Raw genomic sequence first — 15,638 nt, 5'->3', positions numbered from 1 at the left:
AATAGAAACATCGGAACACAGAAATTTACAGCAGAGAATGAGACCACTTCAGCACATCATGTCCGCGCCGGCCGACAAAAAGCTGCACGGCCCTGTGTCAGCAACCCTAAAGTTTACATATAAACCTATGAACAATGACAAAAAGGCAAAGAGCTCCCAGCCCAACCAGCCCACCTCACACAACTGCGACACCCCTCATACTGAAACATTCTACACTCAACCCCAACCAGATCCATGTGATCTCCTCGGAGAGGCAAAAACCAGATAAAAACACAGGCCAATTTAGGGAGAAAAAATCTGGGAAAATTCCTCTCCAACCCATCCAGGCGATCGAAACGAGTCTAGGAGATCACACTGGCCGTATTCAATTCCCTTCAGTACTTACCCATATAACTGCACCGTCCAACGAAAGGTCATCCATTCTAATCCCAATTACAAGTTCGAGATCAGTAACCCTGCAGGTTACTGCACTATAAGTGCCCATCCAAACATTTCTTAAAAGTGGCGAGGGTTTCTGCATCCTCCACTCTTCCAGGCAGCGAGTTCCAGATCCCCACAACCACCTGCATAAAAGTAGCCCCCGAGCCCCACTCTCAAATCCCCTCTAACCCTTCCACAGACCCACCCTAAAACTATGTCCCCTCGTAATAGATCCCGCCATCAATGGAAATAGACCCTCACTATGTCCAAGCTCCTCAATATTTTGTACTCCTCAATCAGGTCTCCTCTCAACCTCCTCTGTTCCAATGAGAACAAACCCAGCTTATCCAATCTGTTCTCAAAGCTAAGATTCTTTATTCCAGGTAGCATCCTAGTAAACATCCTCTGCACCCTCTCCAGTGCAATCACGTCCTTTCTATAATATGGCGACAAGAACTGCACGTAGTACTCCAGCTGTGGCCTAACTAAAGTATAATACAATTTAAACATAACCTCCCTGCTCTTATGTTCTATGCCTCGACCAATAAAGGCAAGTATTCCGTATGCTTTCTTAACCACCTTATCCACCTGGCCTGCTACTTTCAAGGGATCTGTGGACCAATGGTGGAGCTTTGGAGGCGTGGCCTATTCAGTTGGAGCTCTGTTGCTGTGAGAGAAGGAACTCCCTGCTGAAGCTCCTGTCTGGAAAGCCTGGAGTGAGCCCAGGAAGAGGAGGAGGAGGTTTTCTACATTCCAGTCCATCCAGAGGGAGACCAGCCTTCAAAAGGGACTTGGATAATGATTTGAAGGAGAAGAAATTGCAGGGATAAGGGGAAAGCGAAGGAGATGGGACTAACCGGATTGCTCTTCGAAAGCGCTGGCAAATATTCGATGGACAGAATATTCTCATTCTGTGCGGTACTATTCGATGAGTGTGTGAAAATCTCTTTCTATTTTAATATTGTTGATGTCATTGTCGATATCACATCCCACAGCTGGAACCTTAGCATCATGCACAGGAGTGTAGACTGATGTGAAAATCATCTTTAACTGTCTACTGATCTCTCACATAGCTGGAAAAGCTTTTGCTTCCACTGGAACAATTGTGCACTATCAGCTCTACCAAAGGTCTCTTAGCTTCTCTAGTGGCTGCTTTCGTCTCGCTCAGTTGTGGATGATGTTTGTCTCTCTTCTTCTGTAAATGGAATGCATCTTGATGGCTCGCTTGCCGTGTAGGAGTTCTAAGTAGAACTCTTGCTATGGGAGTCTTGTGTCACGCATGCGGACAATGTGGCCCACCCAACGGTGCTGGTCGAGTGTTGTCATTGCTTCGATATTGGGGATGTTGGCGTGATCCAGTTGGGCAGAGGAAACGTTTCAAGGACACCCTCATAGCCTCCTTAATATAATGTAACAACCCCACCGCCACCTGGAATTCCCTAGTCAAAGACTGTCCTAAATGGAGGCAGAGCATCTGGGAGGACGCTGAGTACCTCGAGTCTCGTCGCCAAAAGCATGTCAAAATCAAGCGCAGGCACCGGAATGAGCGTGCGGCAAACCAGACTCCCTTTTCCTTCAACGACTGCCTGTCCCTCCTGTGACAGAGACTTTAAGTCCTGTATTGGACGGTACAGTCACCTGAGAACTCACTTTTAGAGTGGAATTAAGTCTTCCTCGATTTCAAAGGACTGCCTATGATGATGATGCGTCTACATCTAAACTGGGTTCAATGTAAAATAATTCTGGGAGTCAGGAATCATTTACCCCTAGACCTACACTGCCGGCTCCTTCATTTAGCGCCTATTTTCACCATTTGACCAAAGTTACGGCCACCCCCATCTTGGCCAACTCTTTAGCACCTAAAGTATTTGGTAGAAATAGCTCCTCCCTCCCTCTGCAGTAGTGTGTTCAGTTCTGGGCATCATATCTTCAGACGGATATATTGGCCTTAGAGTGCAGTGTACCTGAAAGATAAATAAAGTCCAAGGGTTAAATTTCGAAGCGAGATTACACAATTAGAGTTATATTCCCTGTGATTTATAAGATTAAGGAGTGATTTGATCTAAGTTTTCAAGTTATTAAAGCAAACTGATAGTTTATCTTATCGACTCTATTTCCGCTGGTTGGGAATTATAAAAGAGAGGCCATAGGCTACGAATTAGAGCCAGTTCTTTTAAGGCGGAGTTTAGGAAATATTTATAGATGCAAATGGTGGTAGAAGTTTCGAATTCCCTTCCAGAAACGGCAGTTGTTGCTGGGTCATTTGATCATTTTAAATCTGAGGTGGATAGATTTTTGTTAACCAAAAGTATTAAGGGATATGGGTCAAATGCAGGTATATTGAGTTAGATCACAGATCAGCCACGATCTGATTGAACGGCGCGATAGACTCGTGGAGCTAACTGGCCTGATGATATTCCTATGTTCCCTCCTTCATAAAGTCAGAAATGGGACCATTCGCTAATGATTATTATATTCAGCTCCACGCACAACTCCTCGGATAATGAAACACTCCATAATAACCACCTCCAACAAGAGAGTTTCAACACCTCCCCTTCACATTCAATGGTATTACCTTCACGAAATCCCACCTCATCCGCAGTCTGGGTGTGGCCATTGATAAGAAACTGAACTGGATGAGACACGTAAATGGCGTGACTACGAGAGCTGAGTATACCTCGTATAAGGCACCAGGCAGGAAGGTAATGGAATAGTTGTCTAGAAGGATGCTGCTGCAAGATTCAAGAAGATGTACGCCACCTAATTCAAAGCAGTATGATATAATGGTGAATGGGCCAAGAAACGCGATCAAAGTCGTAAACTGCAAGGTTCAGTGAAATCAGGAAGTTGATCACAAACACTGATCAAATGATTGGATGCAACGTTTGTCAGAGTAGTGGGATCAATGTTCCCCGTATTGTTGGGTTATTAAGGTCTGGGCCGGACACTGTCACCAATACTGAACCCGTCCCCAATACTGACCCCGTCCCCAATACTGACCCCGTTCCCAATACTGACCCTGTCCTCAATACTAACCCTGTCCTCAATACTGACTCTGTCACCAATACTGACCCCGTCCTCAATACTGACCCCGTCCCCAATACTAACCCTGTCCTCAATACTGACCCTGACACCAATACTGACCCCGTCCTCAATACTGACCCCGTCCCCAATACTAACCCCGTCCCCAATACTGACACTGTCCCCAATACTGACACTGTCCCCAAAAAATACTGACCCTGTCCCCAATACTATCCCCAACACTGACACTGCCCCCACAACAGTAATACTGCCCCCCAATGCTCACACTGCCCCCCAATGCCCACACTGCCCCCAATGCTCACACTGCCCCCCAATGCTCAAACTGCCCCCCAATGCGCACACTGCCGCCCAATGTTCACACTGCCCCCCTCAATGTTCACACTGCCCCCCCAATGCTCACACTGCCCCCCAATGCTCACACTGTGCATCCCTCCAATGTTCACACTGCCTCCCCCAATGCTCACACTGCCCCCCCAATGCTCACACTGCCCCCCCAATGCTCACACTGCCCCCCAACGCTCACACTGCCCCCCCCCAATGCTAACACTGCCCCCCCAATGCTCACACTGTGCTCCCCCCCAATGTTCACACTGCCCCCCAATGTTCACACTGCCCCCCAATGCTCACACTGCCCCCCAATGCTCACACTGCCCCCCCAATGATTACTTTGCCCCCACAATGCTCACACTGCTCCCAGCAATGCTGACACTGTGCTCCCCCCAATGTTCACACTGCCCCACAATGCTCACAATGCCCCCCCAATGCTCACACTGCCCCCCCAATGCTCATTCTGCCCCCCCCAATGTTCACACTGCTACCCAATGCTCACACTGCCATCCAATGCTGACACTGTGCTCCCCCCCAATGTTCACACGCCCCCCCCCAATGCTCACACTGCCCCCAATGCTCACACTGCCCCCCCAACGCTCGCACTGCCCCCCCAATGCTAACCTTCCCCCCAATGCTTTCTCTGTGCTCCCCCACAATGCTCACACTGTGCTCCCCCCCAATGTTCAAACTGCCCCCCAATTCTCACACTGCCCCCCGCAATGCTGACACTATGCTCCCCCCAAATGTTCACACTCTCCCCCCAATTCTCACACTGCCCCCCTAATGTTCACATTGTACCCCCAATGCTCACACTGCCCCCGCAATGCTGACACTGTGCTCCCCCCCAATGTTCACACTGCCCCCCAATGCTCACACTGCCCCCCCAATGCTCACACAGCCCCCCCAATGCTCACACTGCACCCCCCAATGCTCACACTGCCCCCCAACGCTCACACTGCCCCCCCAATGCTAACACTGCCCCCCAATGCTCACACTGTGCTCCCCCGCAATGCTCACACTGTGCTCCCCCCCAATGTTCACACTGCCCCCCCAATGCTCACACTGCCCCCCCAATGCTCATACTGCCCCCAATGCTCACACTGTGCTCCCCCCCAATGTACACACTGCCCCCCCAATGCTCACACTGCCCCCCAAATGCTCACACTGCCCCCCAATCCTCACAATGCACCCCAATGTTCACACTGCCCCCCAATGCTCACAATGCCCCCCCCCACAATGCTGACACTGTGCTCCCCCCCAAAGTTCACACTGCCCCCCCAATGCTCACACTGCCCCCCCAATGTTCACAGTGCCCCCCCCAATGCTCACACTGCCCCCCAATGCTAACACTGTGCTCCCCCCAATGTTCACACTGCCCCCAATGCTCACATTGCCCCCCCCAATGCTGACACTGCCCCCCCTAATGCTCACACTGCCCCCCCAATGTTCACACTGCCCCCCAATGCTGACACTGTGCTCCCCCCCAATGTTCACACTGCCCCGCCAATGCTCACACTGACCCCCAATGCTCACACTGCCCCCCCAATGCTCACACTGCCCCCCCAATGCTCCCACTGCCCCCCAACGCTAACACTGCCGCCCCAATGCTCACACTGCCACCGACAATGCTAACACTGCCCCCGCAATGCTCACACTGCCCCCTCAATGCTAACACTGCCCCCCCAATGCTCACACTGCCCCCCAATTCTCACACTGCCACCCCCAATGCTAACACTACCCCCCAATGCTCATACTGCCCCCCCAATGATCACACTACACCCTCAATGCTCACACTGCCCCCCAATGCTCACACTGTGCTCCCCCCCAATGTTCACACTGCCCCCCCAATGCTCACACTGCCCTCCAAATACTCACACTGCCCCTCAATGCTCACACTGCACCCCAATGTTCACACTGCCCCCCAATGCTCACACTGCCCCCCCAATGCTCACACTGCCCTCCAATGTTCAGAGTGTCCCCCCCAATGCTCACACTGCCCCCCCAATGCTGACACTGTGCTCCTCCCCAATGTTCACACTGCCCCCAATGCTCACACTGCCCCCCCAATGCAGACACTGCCCCCCTAATGCTCACACTGCACCCCCAATGTTCACACTGCCCCTAAATGCTGACACTGTGCTCCCCCCAATGTTCACACTGCCCCCCAATGCTTACACTGCCTCCCCAATGCTCACTCTGCACCCCCCAATGTTCACAGTGTCCCCCCCAATGATCACACTGCCCCCACCCAATGCTCACACTGTCCCCCCAATGCTCCCACTGCCCCCAATGCTCACACCGCCCCCCCAATGCTCACACTGCCCCCTCAATGCTAACACTGCCCCCCAATGCTCACACTGCCCCCCAATTCTCACACTGGCACCCCCAATGCTCATATTACCCCCCCAATGCTCACACTGCCCCCCCAATGATCACACTGCACCCCATTGCTGACACTGCCCCCCCCAATGTTCACACTGCCCCCCCAATGTTCACACTGCCCCCCCAATGATCACACTGTGCTCACCCCCAATGCTCACACTGCCCCCCAATGTTCACAATTACCCCCAATGTTCACACTGCCCTCCAATGTTCACACTGCCCCCCAATGCTTACAATACCCCCCAATTCTCACACTGCACCCCATTGCTCACACTGCCTCCCCAATTTTCACACTGCCCCCCAATGTTCACACTGCCCCCACATGTTCACACTGCACCCCCCCAATGTTCACACTGTGCCACCTAATGTTCACAATTTCCCCCAATGTTCACACTGCCCTCCAATGTTCACACTGCCCCCCAATGCTTACACAACCCCCCAATGTTCACACTGCCCCCCAATGCTCACACTGCCCCCGCAATGCTCACACTGCCTCCCCAATGTTCACACTGTCCCCCCCAATGCTCACACTACGCCCCCAATGTACACGATGCCCCACAATGTTCACACTGCCCCCCCCAATGCTCACACTACGCCCCCAATGTTCATGCTGCCCCCCAATGTTCACACTGTCCCCCCAATGCTCACACTGTCCCCCCAATGCTAAAACTGCCCCCCCAATGTTCACACTGTCCCCCATCCCTTCAACTATTTTGTTGTAAAACGTAAATCAATTGCCCACCTGATTTTTTTTATTTTTTTTTATTTGCCCCAACCCTACAACTCTTTTGGTTGTATACAAAATAAACCAGTTAACTCAAGTGCCTCCTGATCTGGTGGACACTCCAAACACTTATCAAGTCCCTTATTTGTTTTTTGTGCGTATTTTTTGTGTTTTTTTGGGGGGCACTAAAACCATGCATTATACAATTGCCCCCTATAAAAGTGGAGGGGGACACTAAAACCCGGCAATAAAACAAATTAAACTTTAAAACATATAAAATGTGGTTGCCGGGGTGATGATGCACTCCCGTCCCTCGGGTGACAACTCCCGTAGAAGACGGTGAGTGTACTGCTGGACACTACGTGCTCCATCTCCAGGGACACCCTGGCTCGAATGTAAACGTGGAAGAAAGGCAGGCAGTCGGGCTCAACGACCCCCTTGTCTATGCCCGGCAGCAGTCCCACGAGGAGGCCTTCCGACTGCCCGCTCCCCTCCGCACAGGAAGCCCATAGATTAGGAGCGTGGGACTGAAGTGCTGCCAGAAATCTAGGAGCAGCCCCTTTAAATTATGGAAGAGGGGCTGAAATCTCACACACTCTATAAAAGCGTGGAACATGGACTCTGGTCACTGGCCACTAGGGCCGGCCAATGAGAATTAAACGTGTGATTTGATTGGTCAATTCACGGTTAGAATCCCAGTATAAAGAGCAGCTGCTGTTATTACCAGCTGTGTAGCGCTCTGATGGTTTCAGCGCTCTTCCTGAAGGTTGCTGGAGTTGGGAAAGAGCAACATTTTACTGAGCGGCTGGTTATTTTTCCTGACCCGAACCTCAGTTTATTGTTTACCTCTGTCTCGAGTTAGGAATCAAAAAGTTTTGCGTTGAATCTGGACCACTTCCTGTGCTAATGCTGTTTGACATTGTTGCTTTAATCTTTTATTTTCGGCTGTAGATAACCGTTTTGTTGGGTTTCCCGGTCTGGGGTGAGCTCCTGGTCTGGGCTGCAGGTAACCGTATGGTTGGGTTTTCCCTTTTTTGCCAGCAATTCGGACGTGAGTGCAGCGCTGTCATTTCAGAGCTCGCTTCATTTAGTTTTCTCTCTATTTACCTACACATTACCGGATCCTCAAGATATCGTCAGGGTAACCTCTTAACTGAGTTGATATTGTGATTCCTTCTGCTGCGCATTAGATCTGATATTCGGAGTAAAACTTGCAGATATGGTTATTGGTGCCAAAATAAATTTGCCTTGTAAACCTTGGAAATGTGACATACCAAAGGCTGTCGTGAGTCCTATGATTGGATGGGAAAGTCTCTACAATTACGGTAAGTTCTTTTTACACTTGCGCTCAATCTAGTTGTTTGAAGTTTCATGGTTTATTGGCTGAGTCTGGAGAAGGTTCACTCTCTATCCGAGGTGTTTAATGTCTCCTCACTAAAACCCTACCGCCAACAGAAAGGAGATTAGAATAAAGAGAAACTTGCATTTATGTCGTGCCTTTCATGATCTGGAGGTCTCAAAGCGCATTACAGCCAATGCAGTAACTTGTGAAGGGTACTCTGTTGTGATGTGAGCCTGGAAATTAATCTCGTCCCAGTTATAATGGGCTGCCCCACATTCAGCTGTTTGCAATCTTACTCTGGGCCTGTAGACATGAACTGTATCGGGAGTAGAATTGTTCCCTTGCAACCTCACTGGTGCAGGGGCCTTTTCTTGCAGGAGTTGTGCTGGTGGCATGAGGCCGCGGGCCTCGGGGTATTCTTCAGCTCCGAATGCTCCTAGTTCATCTGGCCCCTAATGGTTTGTTAACTTTGGAAAGAGCTTTGAGGTTACAATCTGGCATGTCTTTCGCATGCAGGTAGTCCACCGTGTAATTACTTCAATCTAACGAGAAAATGGCAATTAAACCCGTCAGCCTGCATCCTTTGAACCCGATGTTGGCTGTTGAAACGGACGAAGTTCCAGCTGTTCGTGGTCCACTTCACGGCTCAATTTGTCTCGGGTGAATTTTTAAAAAGAGGAGCTGGTAGTTTTGCAACTAAACTTTATATTTCAAGGCTAATCGGCAAGGTCTAATTAGGGCCTCGATAGACTCCAAGGCCAGGTACTTGAGCATAATTTATGATGAAAAAGACATTTTCGATTAAGTGCCTATTAGAACGCCATTGTCAGTCAAAATATATGTAACCAAAGGGACACCGACACGATCAATACAAAAACCAAGAACATTTATAAATTAATATAATTATGTACTTTACTTCCCCTCTATTGTGCTGGAAACTCGTTTCTACTCTTAATCGCCCCAATTGGTAGACATTGAGTTGTCCAATGTCATCAACAGAGAAACACTAGCTCTTGTTTTAAGGAGGTGCAGTGGTGTGGGTTCAACCAAAACGGAAATTTATTCAGGACAAGCTGAAGTTCCATGATCTCTTTTTCTGAACAAACTAAACTAGGCTAGAACCGGTAATCTAAAAAGAGGAAGCCATTCAACCACTCAAGCCTGTTTCTACATTCAATGAGATCATGGTTGATCTGTGACCGAACTCTCTCTACGTGCCTTTGCCCCATTTCCAGCAAATCTATCAAACTCAGCTGTCTTGACTTGCCGTTCGTGAAGAGTTCCCAAATTCCACCACCATTTTTGTGTAATTTCTTGGCTCCGAGAAGAATGGTTCACTTTGTACATTAAATCGGTGAAGCCAGGTGAGACACGGTGAAGTTTGCTTCTCTTCTTGTGCCTCGGTAAGTAGTCTGTCTGACCTGGCCGCCCGCGTGGACAACTCGAGGGATGTTTCCAAACCATGAGCTCGGGACTCCGGGCGCACAACCCCAGACAAGACTTCAATAAAATGTTGCGTGAAAAGGTTGAACCCCGAACAGTATTCAACTTCTCACGGGGCCCTCATCCATTGTCTGCCGCATAGTCTCTGGGCTGGAAGTTTCCGAACTTGGAATGTTACTGAAGTGTCACTGCCCGAGTAACAAGGGAGGGAATTAATAACTGTGCTGATCCGGCTATTGTCTCCCTAAAGCAGGGCTTGGATCCCTTTTTAAAGATTGATGAATTAAATGTCTCTGTTACAGCTTCGTTTGCATGGTCCAACACACCGGGAGTGCACATTGTTCAAATCTAATAACTCTGGTTAGTGCTTGTATGCCGGCTGCTAAAAGCAAGCGAACCCGCCAATAGAATGAAATGTACTAGTGAGCCTCCAATGAGTAGATGGGCAGGCTTCAGGGGCCCAGGAATTAACCCCCTTCCAGGATTAACCGCTCATCCCCTGTACATGGTTGACCTGCGGATTCATCCTCCAGGGCTTCTCTAGTGTGGGCTGGGGCACTGACAACATTCTGAACAAGCCCTGGACATGGATCCTGGAGTTTGTGTAAATGTGACTTTTTAAACTTACTCAATGACGCTTTGTCCTCAGTATCTATACTTGAGGACATCTGACTTCTTCCACATTCTGCCTCAATTCTACTTTGCCCCACCTGTGGTTGCAGAAGGTGAAGCGGTGAGCGCTGGAATCCCCAGCACGCCTCCGAACTCAGTGAATTGGCTGGCGGCCTGGAAAGGGTCCACAGATGGCCGTCTGTTTGCCACCGAGGGGGTGGGTGCCGCGTGGCCTCGGGGGTAAGTAAGGCCCGTGTCCCTCAATCTCTAGCGGTTGAAGCCTTCAGACTGGCCGTTTCACCGCTGGGCCTGATTTTTTTCAAGCGGCGAATGAGCTCGCGTATCTCGGAGGGATCCAAGATCTGCGGAACCTGCCTACTGGCACCGTCCGGCATTTCCGAGCTCGCTCTCCGTCGACCGATGACAGCCGAAGGATTGGGGGATTAGGTTCGTCGAGTTGGTGCTCGAACTGGTTTCAACATGGATTTGAGGGAGGATCGTTGACACTAGCAATGTAATCTAGCATCAAGTTATAAAGCAGGCCCTCGGGTGACCGTTGCTAGCTTATTCCCAGGGCCACGGGCTGTTGAGCAGAAATAGGACGATATGGCAGGTTAATACGTGGCTTGAAACATGGTGTAGGAGGGAGTGAGGGCTTCCGATTACTGTGAAATTGGGACCAGTTCTGTGGCAGGAGGGACTTGTTCAAGATGGAAGAGCTGCGACCAATATCCTTGTGACCGGTTAATAGTACTAATAAGGGTGGGTTTATACTAAATCGGGTGTGCGCAGAGATGTAGCATGAAAAAGCTGCGAACTGTACAATACTGAAGATAGAGTTGGGAATACAATATTGGATGGAAACAAATGCAAGAACTGTTTGTTCAGAGCTGCAACACAAATAACCACGTAGTCCGATGTAGTAATACGAACGAGACCTGGCTCAAATGGCAGGGTTGCATGCTTCATATTCTTGACGACAAGATGGGGCTGGAACAAAGACGTGGCGTGGCAGTTTTGACTGAGGAGAGTATTGTTCAAAATGTCCTTCAGGAATCAAAGACGGTTGTAGTTGATGATGAAAAAAGGTGCTATTGCGCTACTTGGTATATTTATTAGGCCATTTAATAGTAGAGATTCAGAGGCAGATTTTTTCCAACGAGATACGTGTGAACGATAGGAATACAGCAGAGAAGGGATGTATTTCTGATAAGCTCAGGAGCATTTTCTAGATCAGTATGTTTATTACACATGAGGAAGGAGACATTGCTGGATTTAGTCCTGGGGAATGAAGTGGGTCAAGTGGAGAATATCCAAGTTGCAATGTATCTCAATAGTATGAGGTTTAGCCTAGTTATATGTAGGGCAAGGAGCAATCTAGACTGGAGGGCTATTCAGCGAGTTGAGGGATCTGGCCTGGGTTAAATGAAGTCGAGACTTGAAGTCCGGAATATAACTGAGCAAAGCATGGACCAGAAGAACTAGTTTGGGCTCGGACCACATTCCTATAAGGGAATGCATGCAGAGCTTTCTGGTTGAACGAATTGGAGTAGGATGACTCAAAAGGATGTATTCCATGTCGACTTGAATATACAAAGGAGGATCAGGATGAATATAAAGTAGGAGCGAAATACCGTATGAATGCATTTGTGGCTAAAATAACGGAAATGCAAAGGCAAGTGAAACAAGAATTTTCAGAAGCGGTTATGCTAGTTGATGATTTATTGGTGGAGGCAGAAGGCATAACTGAGGTACAAAACTAGTTTACCAAGCAAGTGTACTTTGTGAAAACTATAGTAAATGAGGAGATTGCCATGATACAGGAAGCGATAAAATAGATGGATACTAAATGAGCTGGTGGTTAAAGGGATATGTCATCTGGTCCAGATGAGATGCAGCCTGGGTTACTGAGAATTGAGTTCCTTTTTTTTTCTCTTTTTTTTCTTCAAAAGGCTTCCAGGAACACAGGCATGTGTGCTTCTGCACAAATGTTTGAAGGTGGCAGGACAGTTTAATGATACATATGGGATCGTGTGCGCTTTATAAATAGCGGCATAGAGCACAAAATCCAGGAAGTTGTTAAACCTTAAACATTACTTCTGCCTAAATGCAGTCTTGTCTCCAACTTGGGTCACAGTTTAAGGACTTGAAGGTTTTGGAGAGGCCACAGACTAGATTATTGGGTATTGTTTCGTGAATGATGAATACAGTTGCATAGATAACTGCAGAAGCTGGTTCTCCCTGAATGGGAGAAGCCCAAGAGGCTACTCGATCGAAATGTTCCAAATCATGAAGGGTTCAGAAATGATTGGTTGCCAAGGATTTGGAATGCTCTACCTCATAGGGTGGTGGACGGAGATTGAATAGGGAATTGGATCAAATATTGCGTGGATATGGAGTGGGACCAACAGGATTGATCTGCAAATGAGCAGACGCAGTCGCAACACTGCTCTCTGGATATCGCCCTGGCGGCTCCTCTTGCACTTCGCTTGCTGTAAGTGGAGCAGTCCACTAATGCAGTTTGCAGATTCGCCTTGTTATACCCAATTACATCCCCGAAGCAGGGGGGCTGCGGTCAATTGCCCATCTTAACTGTCGCCTGAAATCGGACTGGATTCTACCATCTTTCCAATTTGCTGTATCCTTTGAGGACAGGTTGATAATGGCAGTAATATCTCCTACCTCCAGTTGCTTATTGTCCGGATTCCACAGTAATTTGCCCGGAAAATAAATCTCGTTCATTAATACCAAACGTGTTTCACATGCTCCGTGTAACGCATCCTTATTACACCGGGCAGATGATCATCTAAAGATGACTTTGATAAATTAATTGCCCTCAGCAGGATTGCTACAGACGAATAACCGGGCGATAGAGCTGTTGTGGCCATCCCCTGGAAGCCCAAGGTGACGGTGCCTCGAACTCTCTCAGTTCTCAAGTTGCAACCAACACGTCAGTCTGAAGTAGGCTTGTTCCTTTAGTATCCAGCTTCCCCTATCACCTAACTGTAGTTTGACAAAGGATCGGGCACAGCGGTACAATGGCAAGGTTCTTATGGCAACTTCTGCTTTTGACAATGTTGTGGTTCTGATGGGGACCAGGGAAAAGATTTTCTCCTCAACCCCCACAGCTAGCGCACTGCATAAGATCAGTCATGCTATTGAATGGCGGAGTAGGCTCGAGGGGCCGTATGGCCTACTCATCCTATTATGTTCTGCTCATAATTGATGAAACGGAGTAATGTATGCAATGTGTAAGTGATCTTGGCTCCTTTTTTCAATTAGACTCGAGTGCAGGTACAGCGTGGGAGGCCTGCTTTATACAAAGTGCGCACAAGGGATGCTGGTATCCCTTGGGACTCCAAAAGATAGGCCCTCTGGTGGTGGTGTGATGCAAGTTGCCAAGGGTTAAATACATAATACTTATGATCTTGGTTCTGGTCACTGTATTACAGAAAATTGCAATGGAGGGTACAGATGAGATTTACGAGGATGTTGCCAGGACTGGAGAATTTTAGCTGAGCAAAGATTAGATGGCTGGTTTCTTTGGAAGGAGGGAAGCTGGACTTGTGTATATAACTGAGGGGCCTATATTAAACGGTTAGGAAGGACCTACTTCCCTTGGCAGAGGGGTCAATAACCAGGATGAACAGATTTAAAATAATTGGTACGAGGATTGGTGAAACAACGTTCTCCTAATCAGTGGTGGAAGTCTGGAATTCGCTACCTGAGGGCGGTGGAGGCATAAAACCTCAACACATGTATTTGGATGTGCACTTGCTGAACCGACAAGGCTACGGACAAAGAGTTGGGATTTGAGGTTGTTTGACAAGGTGGATGCAGAGACGAAGTTTCCACTCATAGTGGAGACTAGCACTAGAGGGCATTAACTTAGAATAAGGGTCCCCCTCCTTCATTTAATAGTGAGTTGATAAATTTATTAAGGGTTGTGGATCTGTGGAATTCGCTGCCTCAGAGCTGTGGAAGCTAGGACATTAATATAAGACCGAAATAGACAGTTTCATAAACGATAAGGATGTATGGAGAGCCGGCAAGGAAGTGGATCGGAGTCCATGATTGGATCAGCCATATACGCACTAAATGGTGGAGCAGCATCGAGGGGCTGTATGGCTTACTCCTGCTCCATGTTCTAAGTGCCATTAGACTGGATAGCTCTTTTAGGCCGGCACGATGGGCCGAATGGCCTCCTGTGCCATAAACTGATACAGGGTTCGTGTAAATCAATTATGTACCACATTGAGCGCCATCTGCTGTTGTCACCCGTGCTAACTGCTCACCTTGCAAATCAAACCTCCTTTATTCCAGAGCTACATCCAGATTAATTGAGTAAATTTGGGTACTACCTTCGTGGTCTAAGTTCTTTTGCGCTGCTTCTTGCAGCGACTCTTTGGTTAAAGGCACCACTTAATGCAGCAATTCCTGTCTACTTACAAAATGATTGGAGCTTAATGCCTTTGTCTGGACCTGAGATTTCTGCCCCGTCTGATTGCTTCAGACTCATTAAATTTGGAGAATTGGACCATCGGGTGTACTCTACCCATTCCCCCTCCCCCAAAGGGAAAATGGATATAATTTAAGTAGCGTCAGCACCTCTGTCTACTGGTCTGGCGAACCTGAGGCGCTCGCTCCAGGCACCTGCGGCCCACTGCGTGAGGCTCAAACCCGTGAAAGTCAAATCAGAAACGAGAAACTAGCGACCATCCAGTGACGCTGGGGGCGGGGTGCCAAGTGGGATTAGATGCGATTGAGATAACAGGCCTGGTACTTTTTAAAGTTCAGAACAAAATTAGCTGTCGCAGCCTCACTGATGGGTTACATGAGCTCGGCAAGTCTAAAGCACTCCAAACTGGTCTCTCACTCTGGCTTGAGCCTTAACTCTATGCTGGAGGCATTCTTTTCCTCCGAATAACACAACGTAAGTGGCCCTATATTTAACTTGGGGATGATCACCTGATGTGTTTTCTTATAGACAATCAAATAGTGGGAAATATATGGACGAGCAAAATTAGGGGTGCAAGACGTAGAGTAGTAATATTGGGGGACAAAGAATCCTAATATAGACTGCATCATAGTATCATAAAGGACAGAAAAGGAGCTTAATTTCTGAAGATAAGGCGAATGATCACTTCCAATCCGAAGATGCTGGATCTGGTTCTCGGCAAATGAGGTGGGTGAACATTTGGGGAACAGCAATCATATCATGCGGTTTACATTGACGATGGAAAAGGGCAGCGAACAATCTAGAGTAAAACTTGTTTAACTGGGAAAGGCCGATTTCAGTGAGACGAGAACAAAAACTGGAATCAAAAGATTGGCTGACAAAAA

The sequence above is a fragment of the Pristiophorus japonicus genome, chromosome 19 (assembly GCF_044704955.1).
Source record: "Pristiophorus japonicus isolate sPriJap1 chromosome 19, sPriJap1.hap1, whole genome shotgun sequence".
Taxonomy (NCBI): Eukaryota; Metazoa; Chordata; class Chondrichthyes; family Pristiophoridae; genus Pristiophorus; species Pristiophorus japonicus.
Note: the sequence above shows the minus strand (reverse complement) of the source record.